The sequence below is a fragment of the Amblyomma maculatum genome, chromosome 3 (genome assembly GCF_055883805.1).
Source record: "Amblyomma maculatum isolate TAMU_Amacu chromosome 3, ASM5588380v1, whole genome shotgun sequence".
NCBI lineage: Eukaryota > Metazoa > Arthropoda > Arachnida > Ixodida > Ixodidae > Amblyomma > Amblyomma maculatum.
The window spans coordinates 80,980,663-81,001,237 of record NC_139346.1 but is presented as its reverse complement, the minus strand read 5'-3'; the positions used below and the strand labels follow the sequence as shown (position 1 = coordinate 81,001,237).

Genomic DNA, 20,575 nt, shown 5'->3' with positions numbered 1-20,575 from the left:
AACCACTTCTTTGCCTTCGTCATTTTGATGAGCGCTACATATCCAGTTTCAATTTCGGCTGACCACGAAAACGTGCCGAAACATGAGCAAAATACCACGAGTCGCAAGTAATTTGGCTGTGTCTGAATATTTGTTTGGCAAAACAAAGTATGCTAGCTATCTTTTCACTTTTGTCAGATCAGTACCAGCCATCCCGCTAAATGTGAACAAAATATGCGCTGAAAAAAGTTATTTTTCAGATTACAAGAGGTACAGGTCTCAAGCAGGTGTCAGTGGGGGACTTGGCTGGTTGCCACGTAGGTCTCGAAAAATGTTGATTTCGGACTAAATATTTGGTGCATGTGCAAGTGAAAAATTGGACTATGTAAAGGCCACAATTAAACTGCACAAAAATAAAACATCTATCTTTTTTGCTGATATTTTGCCTCTACCTTGTTCCCTAAAAGAAACATGTGAACATACCATCACAGCATGTAAACAATTGGCACAAGAAAAAGTGCAATTAATAAGAAAATAAAGTTACAGACCAGAAATTAATGCAAATAGGACTGTAAAGACATTTAGCAATCGAACTTTCATGCAACCTGCCATTTCGATTAGCAGTCGAATTTTTATGCAACCTGGCATTTCGAAGGAAGGCATACATACGCTCGATGTAAGGCCATGGGATAACCCATCCTAGAGCGGAAATATGTGACCCCACTTCAAGGCGCATGTGGTCAATGTAGATCCTCTGCTGAAATGCCGAACCAACCAACCCAATCATCTGAACTAGTAAGATTCCTTTTACTAGTGGGATACAACTAGTAGGATACTAGTAGAAACTAGCAGGATACAACAGCAGTGCTGTTGTATGTGCCTCGTATTCATAGCTTGTCCAGTGTGCAGCATCGTTTATAGTCCAATGCCTGTAAACTAAAACCATTAACAAGGGAAGTAAGTGTGTTGCGTTGGGTGCAATGGCGCATAAGCAACTGAGGCTATCATGCGCCAAAACACAAGTGTGTTTATTCAGTAATTGTTCTGTATTATAAATGATTCTTTTATAAAGGTAAAAATACAGGATATGTCAACATGGCCATTCTCACCTAACACTAATGACGGAAGAGGAATGTGTTCTTTGTAAAACTGTGGAGGAAACATTTTTTTCCTCGGTGTTTCGAGTTTTCAACATGAGTACATATATGGTTTACAGGGAGGTCACCTTTCTCCGCCACACTCCCAGATCGGTCAGACATCACTTCTGCGCACACAGAGCCCTCCCAGCACGCAACCCTTGGACTGCTCCGCACACAAATCTAGCCTCCCGGAAAGCCTCACGTTCCCGGCAGCTTCCCGTCACCGATGTTCACGCGCTGTAGCGCCCATGACTGCCGTGGCATCTGCCAACACTTCCAACCCACCTGTCGCCCGTCTCTCCTCATCACTTGACTCAACCACCTCCGACCTAACCAAATCAAGCGATGTCAACCTCCATGAATTGAAGGACTGCCAGCTTGGATCCAGACAACGGCTGGATAATGCCAACCCACAGATGCAAGGTGGCCCTACAGCTTCTGCCCCCCCCCCCCCTCCTCGCAGCCTTCGCACAAACGGCCAAGCTCTACCAACCCTCGACGCGGTTACTGCCACCACGTCTCTGCACCCACAAGCCGCTGAAGACATTCCATCTCCACAGCACCGCAATGTGTCGCTGAGTCACAGACACAGCCCAGTAGTCATCACCAACACCACTCAGAGCAAAGAAAAGTCGAACAAAAAAAGCAGCTCTGGCTGCAAGTGAATGCATGTTACAAATTCTACAGAGGAAGTCTGCAGCAATGTGACATTATGGATCAGTGCATCTGGTACCTGCGGCTCACAATTTGCGTACCCATGTCAGCTGCTTCAGGAAAGTGCCCTAAGGTGAGTAAACACTTTTTTAGTGAGACTGAATGACAGAGGAGGCTGACACACCTTCTCTTCCTACATGTGCACAAGAGATAAGTTGCAGACCCACTTCTGGACACCTTTATAAGGGTTCACGTCGGAAACGGCAGAAAAAACAACTTTTGGCCAAATTTGATAGAGACTTCTGCCCAACCACTCTTCATCAACATCAACATCATTGATCTGCGAAAAACATTTTGTACTCAGTACCCACATTATTTTGTTCCCTACTTGTAAAAGCATGCACAGATTCATGTTACTTCACCACAAAAATGAGTACTGAAACACAAACAAGTAAAAGACCTTTCTCAGCTTTCGAACCCGTCTGTCATTCCACGGTGTGTGCATGGTTACGAAACAAGACAGCGCAAGGAAAAATGCAAATATGTAAAATTTACTAGGGTTAAATTAAAATAATACTGCCACCATGCTATTAAAATAATGATCGATTTGCCCCATTAAGAACTTAATATAAGAACTGAAATACAAAGATATGTAATAGACAATGAAAACCCAGCAAAACGCGACCTCCCCCCCCTTTACTTAGTTCCAGAGTCCCTGTAGGCGTGCAGGTACCACCCGGTCTTCATGTACAAAGCAAGCGTACAGCCAATATGCAGCTAAAATATGCTAAGCACGCAAACTTATTTTGCACTCCTGTGGCACTTGGCAAGCGTTTGCAACTAACACCAAACTAATTGAAATGGCAATAAATGACACGATGTAAGCGCATTTTTTTTTCGGGCGAAATTGCGGGCGATTAAAGAAAGTGGCGTCGAGGCCTAATATTGCCGTGATGTATGATGGCACATGGCAGAAACACGACTATAAAAGCCACATGGCATTGGGACTGTTATTTTCTTAGATGCTGGCCTCTAACTGGACTTCGAGGTCCTTTCAAACTACTGCCTTGCTTGCAGCCAGCTCAGGGTCCTATCCGATGAGGAAGAAATGTGGCAGGCTTTTCATGGCCCTGTGTGCAAGTACAGTGTCAAGTGCTCCTCCCACGCTACGGAAACAGAAGCTGCAATGCGTATGTGGCAGGGAAGCCGAATTTACAACACACCACTGCACTGCAGGAAGTTCTTCAGTGACGCGGATTCCAAAGCCTATGCGGCAGTTGCAGAGGCTTACTGAAAAGGAAGACTGTACTAACCACGTGGCAAAGAGCCTCGAAACCACTCTTCAAAAGCTGAATAAGGAAAAGCGCCATGACACTGTACCTGCCAAAATAATGCTGATGTCAGGCCAGACCAGTCACTAGCCAAACAGCAAACCCTTTTTTGTCGCAAACATGCACACGTGCGCACAATCCTTTGCAGTGATGTATCACTCACCTGTGATCCACCGGGCGCAGTGTTTTTCCTATCAACAAAATGCTGGTACGCTGGGCTTGAGATAACCACCCGCAGCAGGCCTATTCTCGCTCGCACGAAGTCTAGGAATGAGTCTGTAACAACAGAGCGCAAGAGAGTGACCAAAGGATGTCAATAAAAAACATTCGCAAGGGCATGACAGGTGGAAAGAGCACTGCTTGCCCCTTTGCTTCTATTTTGATGCTTGTCGGCCCTGCGCTATGTTTAACAACATGGGATGCACACTGTCCTCCATACCGTCCACACACACATACGCCATGTCACTAGCCACCGTAATGCAATGGTGCTTCTTGCCGAGCCCGTAAACCGATGACGGCCATCCTTGCTGCGATTGGTTGACTGCAAATGGACACCACTGCTTAGCGCTACGTCACCCTGTGAGAACTTTTGGGGAGCATTCGGCTGCAACTGACATAAATTATGGTGAGGCTACCCAAAAAAAAAATATATATATAAAATAATATGCCTCTGCCTGTGCCACTAGGTATAACGGGCTGGCTTCAACTGACAGGGAAAACCTAAGTCTCTCAGAAAATAACTGCTTGCTCCAGCTCCCTGGTACACCTAGGTACGAACAACGCATATATCCCAAGGTGCAACCTATACCTGTCACTCCACCTGTCACCGTGCCATCATCCCTGTCACTCTTGCCTTAAGCATGGAGATTGACAAGCATGCTATCGCAAGCCCTATAGACAGCGCCACTGCAAATTCCACTGACAATTCCGAAGCAAAGTTGTGCAAGTTTTGTGGCAAGACATTTTGCAACACCAGCAACATGAAAAGGCACGTCAAAAATATTCATGGGGAAACAGCTTTGCGTACTTTAAATGACGAGGATGCAGCGACATTTAGTAAGGGATGGCCATTTTCTTGCGATTTGTGCCCCAAGCATTTTGCCAACTTTTTTTTACTTGCAGCAGCACTATGTGCATGAACATGACTTAAGGAAGATCTGAAAACCTAGTTTTTCACTCTGAAAAAGGTAAGAAAAAAATAAATACCATTGTATGCATGTAAGCAGCAGCCAAGGAAACAAGAATATAAAATGTGAGGCAGTCTCGCTACTCGTGACACCTTTCGTTTCAAAGTTCCACAGTTTATTACTTTATGAGTACACGTGTTTGAGGTGCCACTCAGTAAAACAGCTGTACATATTATCTGTACAACTTTCTCCCCATGGTTTCCTTTCGAGTAAACAAAAAGGAAAGATAAATCCGTGTAAGACGTTTTTTCTGTTCAGCCATCTATTCTGTTCAGACTAACATATGAGAGAAAAAGAGAGTGATGCGACAAGCGGCGCGTTGAAAGCAATTATGGCTCGATTCGTTACCTACTGGGCAAGATACATGCATGTGACAATGCGAACCTACGGCAAAGCAAAATGGCGATGACGCTCTGTGTTGCTGGCATAGTAATACACTGCAAAACTGTTGGCAAATGCAACAACAGTCATAATTGCAAAAATTGAAGTATTTTGCGACAACATGCAAAATAAGATGGATTTGAAGTGTCTAACGTGTTAACTTGCACTATACGAGTGTTCACATGATCTCTTGTTTTGATTGCGATCAGATGTTCTTTGAATCCTTGGTCCTTCACCATTATTCATACAAAGCGAAAATTTTACATGGTGATGCACAATCGCAGTGCAACACTGCAAAAGAATGAAAGCGTGCGAAATGAGCGGCAGTTACGTACGCTTCACGATTGGCTGATCGCGCATGCACTTCCAGGCGAACATGCAAATTTTTATTTCAGCAGATCCGAGCGACGAGCCAAGCGACACATGCATTTCTGTTCGCGTGAAGGCTTCGCGCGACACATGCTGTCGTCGCGTTCGCGCGAGTTTTCGCATACATGTAGCTCAGCCTTTCATCTTAAGTGAACAACACAGCGTTTTTACTTTCCTTCAACAGCTGTCATTAGTGTAGTTGTTTTTTTTTTTCGACGGCCCAAAAGACATGAAAAGATCACCTTCTGCCTCAATGTACTCATTTTCAATTAGAGAAATTTGGGGTTTGCAGCCTTTTTATTTTAATGTATGATTTATATCCCCCAAATGACTGCCCGCTGTAGTCTGGCTGAAATATCTACCAGCGAATTTATGCATAAGAGTTGTGACATACTTTTTAGATTCTTTTTAAGCATCATGTGGACAATGGCACAAGTATGCATTTTTTCTAACTGGACCACTGTTTCAAACCGTCCTCACAGCAAACACAGTGCTGCAGGCTTGCACTGCAAAGCATATGCCTTGCAATACGAGCCTACAGATGGGGCAGAATTCCAGCAATTTCTCAGTATTCCTTTCAAACAGCAGGAGGTAAATTGCCTCTCTTCAGACGAGGTGGAAAAACTGGATGGCTTTATTGAATATTTTGAGATGAGAAGACATATACAATGAGGTTGTGTCACTGTGCTTCCTGCTATCGGCAGTACATTGGACTAATAAAAAACAATCATCTGCAGTCAATGCACAAGACACTAAAGTGCTCCTATTTTAATGGCAAGGTAGACAAATTAATCTACATACTTCCTATTTTAGCAGCTAAAAAGCTTTTCAACAGCGCTGTTGCTCTTGTAGAAAGCAATGTAGACCAAAGCAAATCTGCCACTTAAGAAGCATAAAATGGGAATTAAGCTTTCAAATCTGGTGCCGAGAAAGTGGGAGATGGCCAGTGACATATGAGGCCACGAAGCTTGGTGAATATCAAACACACAGTGCAAAGGAAGAGCAAATCTTGCAGTGGCTGTGAGCTTCGCTGCAAGCAGTGCAAGGCTTGCCACAACATGTAAAAGTGTACATGACTTGACTATGTAACGTGTGCACACGTGCACATGTGCAAGCACATTTGCGCAGCTGCAGAGGAGCCAAGCCAGCTGTTATAATAGTCTCTCCAATAATGGCAGCCAAAACTATGCAATATTTGATGATGCACCAGCGCTCGGGATATTATGCAGAGCACTGAGCAAGGCCTCCACACAGAAAATAGCACAAAGGACAGAAATGCTGAAAGTTCTGAAGGCTCCAGCTGCTTTCAGAGCTGACTGACCAGCCTCCAGAAAAAACTGATGAGGAGCAAAAGCTTAAAAATTATTTCAAAAATTTGTTTTAAAGCACACCCATGAAACTCCCAAAGCAGCCTGCAGGAAAAAAAAAAGCACCTCGACTAGTGTATGCCAAATAAGAATGTTGAAAAGCAGCCACGGTAAGGAGCACCGAAACAATGCAAAATAAAACTTGCATTGGGTCATCCTCCCACTATGTTACAACAGGAAAGAGTAAAACAGCAGCTTCTCTCTCATGAACCGGTGAAAGAAGTTTTGATTATTCATAATGGAATGACCACGATTATGCAAAGTCATAAAAAATACTTCTTTGCGTATTAACTTTGACCGAAGCTGAGAGATGAGCAGTTAAGTAATGGTAAAGCCATAGCTACATTTATGACATTCCAAACAGCTACAAGCACGCAGCCAACCCATATTGGCACGCGCTCGCACTTTTCCTTTCATACTAGCTGCACGTATACATGGACAAGTGACACAGTGCGCAGACCAGACATGGTGGTGGCTTGGACGGTGTGCGAGTGAGTGGCACCTCCAACTCTGTCACATGTGCTGCTGGTATGTGTGCATGTAGTATATATACTAATGTGTAGAACGGTGTATAGTCATGTGGCAGTGGCTTGGATGGTGTATGACTGAGAGCAACCTTAATCCTGTCACAGGTGTCACAAGTATACAGTAAACTTGCTATGCAAGCCCAGTTAAATTCTAGAACATGATGAACAGTGAGAAATCAGTTTTCTGGCTGTACACATATTCCATATACATATGCAAGCATGCATGCATTGAACAGTCAGCACACACCTTTCCGTTAGGCAGAAAATTCATCACAAACATTGATGGAACATCCCCTGCCCAGGTCTAACATGTGATTAAGATCAAAAAGCACATGAGTGGCATCGTTGAAAAGGGAACAACGATGAAAGCCAAAAATGGACAAAAGAAAAAGTGTGATAATAACAGTGCATACATTCCATACATGGCGCAGATATGAGCGAAGTATTGCTGCGCATTATTAAAAAAACTACGAAGCTGGCACCCTCACTTTATTTTCCTGGTTATCCATAGCTCCTTTTTGCATATATCAAGACAGCAACAATATTCGGGTACTTTAAACAACGATATATGCCAACTTGCGCATTGGTATCCTGTATTGCCAAGTACCGCTGAGGTATCCAGAATCCCCAAACATGGCAGAAAATCGCACGGTCAGCACAAGGGGGCAACAGTTTTTGCATAAGGTCTATTCCGACCTCTTCCAATATGTCTACAAATATGTATGCTGATGACATGGCTTTCTTTGCAGCAACGGGCGACCTTTATTCCCTTTACAGAGTGTTGCAAACATACTTAGATGCCTTTCACCGATGGTTAGCGGATATCCACTTATGCCTCAATGTCCACAAATGCGCATTGTTAGTTTCCCCATTTCTAATCAGGTTCAGCAAGTTAACATCTCGCTAACTTACCAGCATAATGTGATACCACAGGTGTGCTCTATAAAGTATCTCGATGTTAATTATGACGCCTCTCTTTCTTGGCAGACTCATATGGAGCAAGTTGCTGCGAATGAAGTCAGGACGGTTGGAATGCTGCGTAGGCTGAGCAGCTGCCACAGCCTTATGCGCAGGCATGCTCTTTTGATGATTTATAAAGTGTATATTCGGTGCTCACTTCCATTCAGATATAGCAGTGATTATGAGGAAAGCGGTTTGAGTGCTTCATTCCCGATATTATTTGCCATGAGTAAGTCAACAGTGCATACCGTGTAGCTCGCTCAACCAAGATCGCCGCCTTCTGATGTGGCAGTGACCACGGCAAAAGCTACTTCAGTGTTTCATTCCTGACCCCATTTGCTGCAATTAACTCAGTGGTGACTTATCGTCTGACTGTTGCACAGTGCATGTAAATAAATTCCCACGAAGCTCGCTTTATGCGCCGTTTGTGGACTTACCACTGCACCTAATAAACACTGACATGCACATGGAACATGGGCGATCATAAATAGACACGCTGATGTCCGTCCGGACACCGGCGCACTCATCACAGCACTCTCGTAGTCTCGCACAGCAGTCTTGCAGGACGTAGTCCGTACATCACAGCATCTCACGGAAAGCACAAACCGGCGCCTACGCCTACAGTCGTACAGCCAACAAAAATGACGTGATGCTTGGGCTATAGACACGCGGGTGGTACCCAGGTTTTGCAGCAGCGCAAAGCGCATTTATACCTCAATACGAGCAGAAAGCGACGCGTTACGTGACGCATCTCATCACAGATGATAGTGAGAAAACTTTGAAGAATGAAAACTACGTAACTACGAGGAACAAATGAGCGGGCGTGCGGGCTGGCCGTCAACATCGCGATTACATGCGCTTGCGCTCTGGTCGTGCTTGCCACCCTGCCGCGGTACAACTCACATAAACCTATCATCATGCCATAACGTAGTCTAGGCAGTATTCTTGCTACTGCACTATTTTTCGTAATTTCACATTTCACGTATGCTGTACATACTTCTTGCACCTCGCACACCTCGTATCAACTTCAATTTGTCTACATTTGGCTATCGCTACCAAGTTGTTGCTACCTACAACCACTACAACCAAACATTCGGGGGTCTCGGATCCGTCCGGCTTTTCTGATGTATCCCAAGGCCCATCTACCTTGCGTATCCCGGTGAAAAATTCATCAGGTCCGTCGGACGTAAGCCTGAACCCCACCGATATATCCCGGATCCGTCCGACTTTCCCGATGTACTCCGGAGAAAAACGCGTCGGGTCCACCCCTGATCGGGTCCGTCGGACGTACCTTTAAGACCATCGATCGGGTCCGTTCGACGTGCCTTTAGCCACAGCCATGCTTAAAATGTAGCACGCAAGTGGCGCAACGCCAATTGGGAGACGAAGCGTGGGCTGCGCTATTAGAAGGCCACAACACGAGCCCGCCAAAACGACGCTGATGTCACGATCCTCTGCAATGATGCATGTCACTCACCTGTAATCCCCCGGCCGCAGTCTTCTTCCTTGGTCAACAAGACGCTGGTGGGCTTGAAAGAACCACGCGCAGTCGAGGAATGTGTTTTTGTGCGCACGAGTGAACATCGCAAGAGGACGGAACAACCAGCCATAAAGAGCGCTGATTGCCCCTTTGCTGCTATTTTGCTGCGTGTCGGCCCCACGGTGTTAGAAGTAGTGGTCGGCCCTACGCTGTGTTTTCGTTGATATCAACCAAGCGACCTCCACGTCTAGTCTCCATACGTAGAAATTTTCACACCATCTCACACCTACTACTACTACCATGCTACTAGCCTACTACTACTGTTACATCCCTTTCTCTATGCTGTTACCATGGCATATACCTTGCTTGGCATATACCTTGCTGTTGCTGTTACCAGTTGCTGGCGCGAGCTCATGGGCGCTGCCATATTTGATCATGTGACCCTTCCGCTTCCGCCTTCGGGCCTTCTGGTTTGACGTAGGGTAGGGTGCCTGGATGCTCTCTCTCGCCCAGCGGGGGCGAGAGAGAGCCAAGGTATCATCCAGGCACCCTAGTTTGACGGCTTTCGGCGCGCTAGTACCCGGCTGCACGGTGCGGCGTACTCGCTATCGCTGTGTGCGACGAGCTGTAGGCAGCCGAAAAACTTCCTGTGAATGCTCATAGTGTGTGTGTAGGCGCTAAAAAATGTCTAAATTAACCACGTATTTCATTTATTGCATCCTCCGAACTATCTGCATTGGCTAGAACGTTTCGACAAACCGTCAGCTGTCGCCTCATTTTTTTTGTTTTTGTTTTGTTTTTACCAATTTCCTCTCTTGCGCTCTCAGTGGAAAACATTTTCTGTAAAACTGAATAGATTACAAACTGATTGTCCCCTCAAACTTTTTTTCTTATTCTCTTGCGCAGAGGGTGAACGCTTCAGACCGTGCTGGCTGACGCATTATTAATGTTCTCCATTTAACACTGTGCACAATATTTACTGCTCAATATATGGACGCGCGTGTAATCCCCGACAATTGATAAGGTATAATTTTACCTCCTGTAAACGTCCTGGCTTCAAAACACTATATATTACGCTGCTTGATGGCCGCATCAGGCGCTCAGCGGCAATCACCATGCGCTCGGGCGAAAGAAACTGCATCGGAATTCAGAACCCACTGTGTAGGCAGCCCAAGCAAGTGGCCATAAAAACTCTTATTATGGTAAATTTTATCATTGGTCCGTGCATTAGTTCCATAAAAACAGCAGTTATTACAATTGTAGCAGTGCTTGTCTAATTAAAGTTTGGTTTGGTTTGTGGGGTTTAACATCCCAAATTTAGCGACTGAAACTATGAGTGGAGGATGCGGAAATTCCCACCCCCAAGGTTCTTTAACGTGTACTGATATCGCACAGCACACGGGCGCCTGGGTTTTCGGCTCCATCGAAAAGCAGCCGCCGAGGCCGGGAATCGATACCGCATATATCTTGGGAACAGTACCTAATTAAAGTAAGCAAATTCACTGACATGCCCACACTGACTTTTCTTCTCTGCACAATCAATTCTTATAACTGCATATAGCTACATCAAGGTACGTACTGCATATAGCTACATCAAGGTACGTACTCCTTAACGCCATGCGAAAATAACGCGGCATCAATGGCGCAATATACAACTCCTCAGAAAACGCCGGGTCGTTCTCACATTCCCATGGCTACTGCCGGTACTAAAATGAGCTGGTGCGTGAGGTATACCCTTTCTTCACAATGCACAAGCGCTTTATTTTTCCAGAACGGAACATGAACTCGTGATACACCTCCGAGAAAAACGGCGGCCTAGCATATCCGTGATGTGCACCTTATGTAGAAAGCATCGTCTGTTCTTCCGCCAATAAACAAAAGGTTCATTAACTCTACTTCCTTGCAGAATACTTCAATACAGATGACTCCTGCATCCAAGCAGCGGCGTTTAAAAGTCAGCCGGCATTCTTACACAAGATGCACAGCAGCAGTCCGCAGTGCGCGCCGATGCGTTCCGAAGGCAAGCAATGACGGCCGTACGAGTGGCGCCATCTGTTGGGGAGGGTGGAATTACTCTTTGTAAACGGTCTGATTCGGGAATAGGGAGCACCATAGAGTTGAGGAACTCTATGGGGAGCACGGAGCGGTCCAGTCCAGCCAATGGTCCAGTGGGTCCAGTGTCTGCTGTCACTTGTCTCTACGTCAGCGTATGAAAGAGCGCGGGGGAGCGGGGTAGGCGGCGCTGTCGGCGGAGTACGAGTGTCGTCTGCTCGCTGCGCTCTGCAACGCAACATGAGAGGACTTCAAGTTCAGTTTCTGTAGCAAAGACCGTAACCAAGCTCAATCCACCAGATACTGCAAACAACGACGGCAGTTGCGTCATGAGAGGGCTGTGGGGGGGGGGGGGGGGGGGGTGCGGTCCGCACCGGGTGCAGCAGTTAGATGGGCGAAGGAGCGGGGGCGAAATAAATTTTGTGTAAAGATGCGAAAAGGCGCGCATTGGTGGAGACACTGAATGGCAAGTGTGATCTCCTCGTACAACGAATTATTCTGTTGTGAGGAGCGCTTGAAATTTAACACATTCCTTATTTTATTCTAGAGACTCCACACCATTTTAACTTTGGATCGGACTTGTGTATGTACGTGCGGGACATCCATCGGAAGCCCCTGCGCGGGACGTGTTCCGACGAGACCGTACGTGTTACCAGACGACACCCGTCGGCGGCTGCGCCACCGCATCGCCTCTTGTGCACCTCACTCTCCTTTCCCAAGCTAGAACTGCTGGCAGTATCTCTCCAGCAGTCTTTTGTATTTTAATTGTCTTGTACATTCTCCTGTGCCTTTCTTGCTCCTCGGCCCAGTCACATATCCGCATCACGCTTTCAAAACGCCAAAAGGCACATGGCATCCCAGACGGCCATAGACGTCCGACGGTCGACCGACGGACGTCCGTTTTCGGACCTTCGGACATCCGACGGAAGTCCGGTTATGTTCGATATACGTACAGCGGACGTCCGTCGGACTATCGTTCGTGGATCCGGATCGCGTCCCCCGGACGTCCGACGGGCAGCCGGAGGCGGACATTCGGACGTTTCCCGGAACATGCTTGCAGGGCCCGCTATTCGTGTAAAAACTTGCCAATAACATTCGTGTAAAGCTCAGCAAGCATGTGCCATGGAAATTTCAGTCACATACTAGTGCTCAATGCCTTTGTCGTGAGTAAAGCAGACAATAGAATATGCAACAGGTTCAAGTTTCCTGTTGTCTGCTTTACTTTCACACACAAAGCACTGAACAGTAGTGTGCAATTAAAACTTCCATCAAAGAGGCACATATGCTAGCTGAGCTTTACACAAATGCACCATTCCTGAAAACATGCTAAGTGCATAGGCATATCAGCATGCGAGGTTGTAAAAAAAAGCATTTTTTTGCCTTTATTGCAAAAACTGCATGCATAAATAGTCTACACTAAAAAAATATTGATGTTAAGGAATGGCATGGTAAAATGCAGGCCAACTGTAGTATTAAGAATCTACTTGAATAATTTTTTTTAATTATCCTTGGCCGTGACAGCTCTTCCCTTGGGGAGGTGGTGCAGGAAAAGGTATTTATTGAAACCTAATATTTCGGAATTAGCGAGATGATCGAGTTCTGTGTGGGCGGCCTCCGCAGGCCGGGATTCCAGGAGCAGTTACTATCCTGTGCATTTGCTCGATCAGCTGTTGCTAGTCTTTCAGGCCCAAGATGGAAAGCAGGCTGGGCTCCTCCTGCAATAGAAGGGAAAATGAAATTCAAGTTATCTGTGCTGAACTTTGATTACACATCTCCAAGGGCAACTGCCAGTTTCTCTCAATTGCTTTTTCCAGATGGCACTGTACGCATGCATCTCCATTCAGAACTGTCACATACTATATAGAAAGGTCATATAACTGCAGCAAAACCCATGCAGAATAACAAAAGATACAAACGTAGTTTGACCAGAACCTGGCATTCAGCATTTTAATGTTTTTATGTCGTCTCTTTGAACATACCACTCTGACCATGGCATGTTATGCTTGCTGCTAAGCGCCCTCAGCAATGCCTAGACATGGAGTGCCCATGCAGAGAAACTATGCATAAAGGATGCTGTATATGAACATAAAGCACAGCCAGAGCATTGCAGTATTACACAGGTACGCATTGGCGGCAGAAACCTGCATTTTGAGCGGTTTAACAGGCAGATTTCTAAAGTCATTGTTCCTGCTCTGAAAAGAAATGATCAATAATAACATCATTTAAAATTGTTACCTTTTTGTTCTGTAAACTGCACATTTCGCTGGTTTCCATGTACCCTCTACCGAAGACATTCCCTGGGCGTGTCAGAGGTATATCGACATCAACATCTAGGCTACAAGCGTCTAGAAAGCGTCTCCTTAGAGCAGCTGCGACGAAGTAACTTATCTGATAACATGCAAGCTGCTGCAGCAGAATAAAGATAGACATTTGACATGTGGCTAAAGCCCAAAAGCATAGCCCGCCGCAGTGATTGTGCAGTGTTCATGCTTCTACAAGAGTTAAAAGTAAAGTTATTTGTTTACCCACACCGCTATATGTGACATTACAATAGCGAGGCTTATAGTTACACAAAACACAAAAAGCTGACAACCACAAGCTCCTGATGTATTACCGGCAGCATGCAGCATGGATGTTAGTTACTGAAATATGGTTGCATAATTCTGGCAACCAGCTGTTCATGTATGTTATGGATTTCTCAACTACGCACAACAAATTGCAAAAAAAAAATAATGGTATGTATAAATGCAGCCAGCTGTTCACAAGAAACATTGTAGCTTTTTTATGGGGAAGGTAGTGGGCGCCAAAGAAACTGCCCCTGTAAAGGCGCCTAATTTGCCCCTATGTAATATCGGGGACAAGTGTATGGACTACACAAACTGCAATCAAAGCACATAACTTTCACATCGACCAGGAAACTCGGACCATACTTGTCGATGTGAAAGTTGAGCGTTAGTTCTTTCATGTGTGCAAGAGGAATAAGGTCACAATTCGTTTACATCGCGATTCTAGTCCAAAATCTACAGACATACTGTCCAGACTTTCGCCCCCGCAGTATAAGCCACCACTTGGGTAAGAGATTAGTAAAAGAAGTGTATAAAAGACATTAGTGCTGTTGGACAGCCATAGCTATAAAAATGGTATTGACATTGGAGTACTACCTTAAGGCGGGGCCTAGGGCATTACAAAAGCAAGAGTTAGTGTCCGCTGGTCCTCATTTGAACGAACAAAAAGAGGGGGGGGGGGGAAGAAATCTACCTCAATTACATGTTTTGCGTGACACCAAGCCGCGGTTAGTATTAAAGATATCACACAGTTTTGTGGAAGATTTGGGATCACTTTGCAGCTTTCTTACAGGATTGGACAAAAGAGCTCACTATCTTCAGAAAGGCACGTTATACAGAAATGAAAATAGTGAATTTACTGCATCTGGCCACAACAACTTGCACACGGAGAGGAAGATGAACTGAAAATTTTATACATGAATGTACGTATTTACAACAGGTGAAACATTGACCATGATCTATGCCGAAGAGTAAAGAGATCAAAATCTAGCTCAGAACGAGTTCTCCAGGCCGCGGGGCCGTTTCATTAACTTCGGGACTCCGCCCACATTTCTTCTCCCCGATGACAACTCACACATGACTCTGGCTAACAAACATTTTGGCATGTCTTTCCACTTTCATAAGTTCTTCACCCTCTCCCTAATACAAGCAATGCAAAAGGGACAACAAATCCGTTTCACAAAAAACGGAATTTAGAGAATGGACCTCGAAATGATTGGCTCACTAGGTCACATGCCAAACTCTCTCCCCTAGGAAAAAAAAAAGAAAAAAAATCAGAACCCATCAAAACGGTGTCCCACGTGCGCAACCATTGCCCAAAGCTTGCATCCTTGGCGGCTCCTTTTACAGGGCAATTATTGGAATTATTGGCGTCCGAGTCAGCACCATTGCGGACCACATCAGAAGAGTCAACCCACATCCTCCCGCTCCGCATCATACCGTCACTGTTACACACTTGCCCTTTTTCAACGCTGCTATCTCCCACCATTGTTGACATCCAGGGTTGGAATCCTCAACGAGACCCCACTCAGCGCGCCTGCACTGAATAATTGTCACTTTTATGGGCTCCCCAACAAGGAAGAGGGCCTTACACCCTTCAACCTGACATTGTTTTTTCTTTGAACGATAAGCAGTTCTTCCAAAAGAGGTGCTCGTTTCAAAGCTGTGCTGCCTCCGGGTGATGGGTCCAGTCAGCGTACTAAGGACCCCTTAGTACGCTTAGTACTAAGGACCCCTTAGTTGTATACTGTTCGTAAAGCTCCTTAAATAAAAATGAGCCCCCTACATGACACAGCAACGAGAACAAACTGCCTGTCCCCGCGTATTCGAGTGCGACAGCAAAGTCCTCGGAAGAGGGGACTTCTTTCCCTCTCTGCCTATGTTTCCGTTAAGCACTGTAGCTGCTGTAGCTGCCTCTCTGTGCGCGTCTCTCCGCCTCCTGTCCGAGGGCAAGTGGGAGACGGCCGCAGCTGGGCATTGAACAGGTGACCCAAAAAGAGCAGACTAATAATGGTGCCTAGCATACCCACCGATCCCTTACAGAAATCATTGAAGAAATGAAAGCAACACATCAGATAACGCTACAATGTTTCTAAGTGCAAAGTCGACAACTCCAAGTCATATAAATATATGTACATCTCCGCACATTAACTAGACAGAAACAGTGCAGAGTAAACTAATAATTCAGTGTCTAGCAACACTATTAAAAGGGGATAAAGGCCACGGGGGGCTACGATTATTAGTACCGTTTTGCCTTTAAACTACAATAACATACTTGTTGCAAGCTTAAAATCAAAGATTCACACCTGTCCCACCCACAGCAATGGAACACACATCTCACTCAAGTCTGCAGAGAAAGAGCAAGCTAGACTATTGCAGACGCACCCTTGGTTATTTTTCTGGCATTTCTGAGGGTGAAGAATCTGACTTGTCAGTAGCATGTATATGAATAAGAATCCTGTGACAGTAAATGCATCAGATTTTCTGGAGTGGCTTTTCTTTGCTGACCACATATGAGGTGAGCTATAATTTATCCAACTTGGCCTAGGCTTATTCTATGAATAACAAAGCTATAACAGGTACACAGTCGTCCACTCAGGCTGAACATGCGAGTGCGTGGCATGCACTTTTAGAGATGCATCGCAGCTGCACACCGTAGCGAAGAGGCAGACAGCGTGAAGTACCAGCCTCTAGTCCCTCTACCACCACTGGAGTCCCAAACTAGGGACCCCTTGTTTTTGTCAGGACAGGCCCCCTCAGGGTCAGCTAGTGAGTAACCTCCTGTATTTGTATCTGATGGAAATGTTTTCCACCACCACCCACAATACGCAGCTGCGCATCATAGCAGATGTGAAGCAACAGCTCCTGGTCCTTCTATGCATAAGCCACTTTGCCTTGATGCATGCCTGCGCACCATAGTAAAGAGGCAGACGACATGACGCTGCACCTCATGGTACCTTTACACATGAGCCCCCCATTGTACTTCGATACGCACCATAGCAAATATATACACTACGCCACAAGCTGTTCCTGGTCCCTCTATGCATAAGCCATTTTGCCTCAATACGCACCTGCATACCTGAGCGAAGAGGCAGACGTGAAGCTGCAGCTCCTGGGCCCTCCATGCACAAGCCACTTAGCATCAATGCAGGGCTGTGCACTGTAGTAAAGAGGCGAAGGACGTTAAGCAGCAGCTCCTGGTCCCTCTACACATCAGCCATTTTGCCTCGATGCGAATCTGTACACCGTAACAAACAGCCAGATGTGACAAAGAAGCTCCTGGTTTCTCTACACATAAACCACTTTGCCTCAATGCACGTCTGCACACCGGAGCAAAAAGGCAGATGACGTGAAGCTGGAGCGGCTGGTCCCTCTACGCACAAGCCACTTAGCCTTGATGCATGGCTGTGACGGATGCATTGCTATTTTGCAAACTGCATGCCACACATTCCCATTCAAGCTAAGAGTGGACGACTGGGTCCAATGACAAAAAGTAACATGGTGGACAATGTAAAAAGAATTTGCTGCATAAAGTTTGTTGAAACCAGTTCTACATCCTACATGTAAACAAGCTAAAACCTTAATGTCGAAGGGATGTCCTGTGTGTTTAAAATCATCACGCTCAAACAACTTCAACACTGACAATCATGATTCAATATTAATAATATAGATAATGATACAATACTCACATTTAGCCATACCAAAGAAATGAGAATGCAAAGGGATGTTGCTGTTTTTCCCCCGTGGATGACAGTTTTCCATGTTCAAAGTGCTGCTTCCTGTTGGCCTACGAAATCGGCTACAGCAAATGGCATCTGAAAAATTTTTGGAAGCCTCATGCTAGTCTTCAATGAGAAAAGCATTGCCATACAGAAGCAGCACACAAATACTTTTACAACACACTAAAAGCACCAATTGCGGTGCTGTTTTTAGGATGACTAGGTAGAGGTTTTGCTGTAGCAAGCCAAATTTTAGCCTTCAATAAGGAAAGCATTCCCTTACAGAAACAGAACACAAAATCTTTTACAACACATTAAAAGCATCAATTGCACAAATGCTTGTAAGATGACCAGGTAAGGTTTCTGCTATAGCCCACATCATGTGACCAGCGGTTATCAGAAGCCTTGTATGTGAGCATGATGCCCTAGATTCAATTTATGGCTATCACTGTATTAACAAGAATGGGTTTAAAGCTACTTTAATATGATAATCTAAGAACATGGTAAGAGCTTTCAGTGCGAGACATAAGCTCAGTATCATGCACTATAAGGTGCTGCATGGCTCTAGTGTAGCTTTGGCATTATCTCGCTGTCAATAATGCAGTGAAGTTCTGAGGAGCCTTTGAATATCTGTAAGGACAAAGCAACAACAATTTTGTTTTCATCTCACTTTTGCTCAGCTCGGGATTTTTTTTTTAGAGCCCACGGCTTGCATGGCCTTCCAGTATGCCTGTTTTGCATAAAAGAAGGCGTTGCAGGCACCAGAGCTCACAGCCCAACTGTATCGCGGCGGCGGTATGTCAAATTCGGGCCAGAACAGCGCAGAACAACGGGTCAAGAAAAAGACAAGTGCTGACTTTTTTTTTTTTTCTCTCATCTCCTTGTCCCGTTGTTCTGCGCGGTTCGGTCCCACATGCATTACCAACATGCGCAAGGTGCTGTCCTGGTTTGTCAAAGCTGAAAGAGAGTACTAAACCTTTAGTTATTTAGTAGCTACAGCCGTTCCTTCTAGAAACTGTAGTTGCCGTAAAGCTCGAGAGAGAAAGATCAGCGGCTGTCCATTAAAAAAAAAAAAAAAAAAATCTCGCGACGTTTTCACAAGTGTAGGCATGTCGCACGATAGGCTCGAGGAGTGCAAAAGTTTTCTCGTATAGTTTTTACAACTCGGCACGTTGCGCATGGTTAACAAATTAACTCCTTTAAAACTCGGGCAGGCACTCCTTTATCAGAGACAGAGAAGTTGCGCGGCTTACTGGCGCAGCGTCCAGTAATGCCGAAAAGATGGCCCTCAGACTTGAGGCTGCACTTTAGTTAGTCGGCGCGGAGCCATCCTGCCAGTCTCGCCTAAAACACTCGACCGTTCGGCTGCTGTACAGAGCTGTTTCCTTACCAAAAGCTCACCACTGTCGGTGCATCGAAAAGTTCCACTAAAGAAACAAAAGTTCGGTGAAATACTTACTTTGGAATCGGCGGGTGAACAAAGTGTGCCAGCCGCACTAAGCCACAGCAAAAACAATGCTAGCAGTGCATTACAGCCGTAGGTATTTGTAACTGCGCAGAAAATGCAGAACACGGAAACGTGAAGCCATCTTCCATGACTAAACTTCAACTTGTCAGGTGGATTGGATTGGCTCATTTCAGATTTTTTTTGAGGATAGGTTCGGTTTCGTTCTTTTTGAGCTTGCTGCTTGCTGCGTCTATTCAGCCACTGATTAAAATTTCACCGAAGCATCATGATAGAAACATGTTTAATGGTCATTTCACTTTTAATCAAAAATTTTTGATGGAAGAATTCAACGACGAAACATGCGGAAAATAAAAAAAAACTGTTTAATGGAAACGCTTTCTATCGCATCGATTCGCTCTGGCATCATATAATGCAGACTTGACGGCATTACTGATTTATACGCAGTTCAGACGAGCACGACGACTACAAACTATATCATAGCTGTGTAAAAGCAAATCCAGTGGCGGACGTACGGCGGCTGTCCGCTGGGCGAACGGATTCGACCATCCGCTTTCGTACGTACGCCGGAATTCCGGCGGACGTCCGAAATCGGCCGCCGAGTTGTGGCCGAGTTCGGTTGTCCGTCGGACGTCAGTGGCCGTCTGGGATGTCTGATCACTACACGCTGACTAGAAAAAAAATGATAAGGGCACTTTTAGCAAGGCGCCATGTGCTTTAAAAGGGGAATTGAGAGTGAAATTGTACCCAAGGGTGCTCACGTAGTGTGCATTATGCGGTTCTCACATTTTTTTCTCTGAAAAAGGCACATTCATATTCTTAAAATGAGAAACGCAGCGTTAAAAGAAAAAAGAAGGAAATGAGCCTGGAGTCGCCTACCGTCTCCCAGCTCCAAAAGGCCGTTTCGCGCGTAATATTTTCTGTTGGTATGACATCAATTCGCGTTGGTAACTTTGCAGGATGTGGAAGTCAACTTGCACCATTTGGAAGAAAGGACAGAAGGAATTCGTTTAAATGTAGAGAATGCAAGGTGAAAGGCTTTCACCTATATATGCATGTGGCATGCAGTGATGCCAATCACTGGCTGCTGATTTATCAGTAGATCTACTGATCTTTTTAAATTTTCTGCTGAATCAGTGACAAAGCGTATGAATCTACTGATTTTCTAGTTTTTCTACTGAAACGAAAGCAAAAGCTGGTACTTTTTCAGTACAGAGTTTATAGTAATATGATGCCATCTAGCGAGCGAATAAAAAGCGGTTGGCTCCGAGGTTAACATGCAGCGCGCATACATAACGTCACCCATTGCATTGCATCAAGTTCGTGCGCGCTTCATTACGAGCTCACCAGGTAAGTAATATCTGTATGGCTTGAGTTCTCGATATGTTAGTAGTAATAATT

At 45.3% G+C, this 20,575-nt stretch overlaps 1 long non-coding RNA gene across 1 annotated transcript; it reads right to left on the bottom strand.

Moving 5' to 3' along the window:
- Window positions 1–12,288: 12,288 nt before the first annotated feature.
- On the bottom strand, window positions 12,289–19,439 carry LOC146195081 (uncharacterized). The gene is made up of 3 exons (XR_014705532.1): window positions 19,169–19,439; window positions 17,680–17,805; window positions 12,289–13,141 (listed from the first exon to the last, which is right to left on the bottom strand). It is a non-coding gene; the product is annotated as an uncharacterized LOC146195081 (long non-coding RNA).
- Between the last annotated feature and the right edge of the window lie 1,136 nt (window positions 19,440–20,575).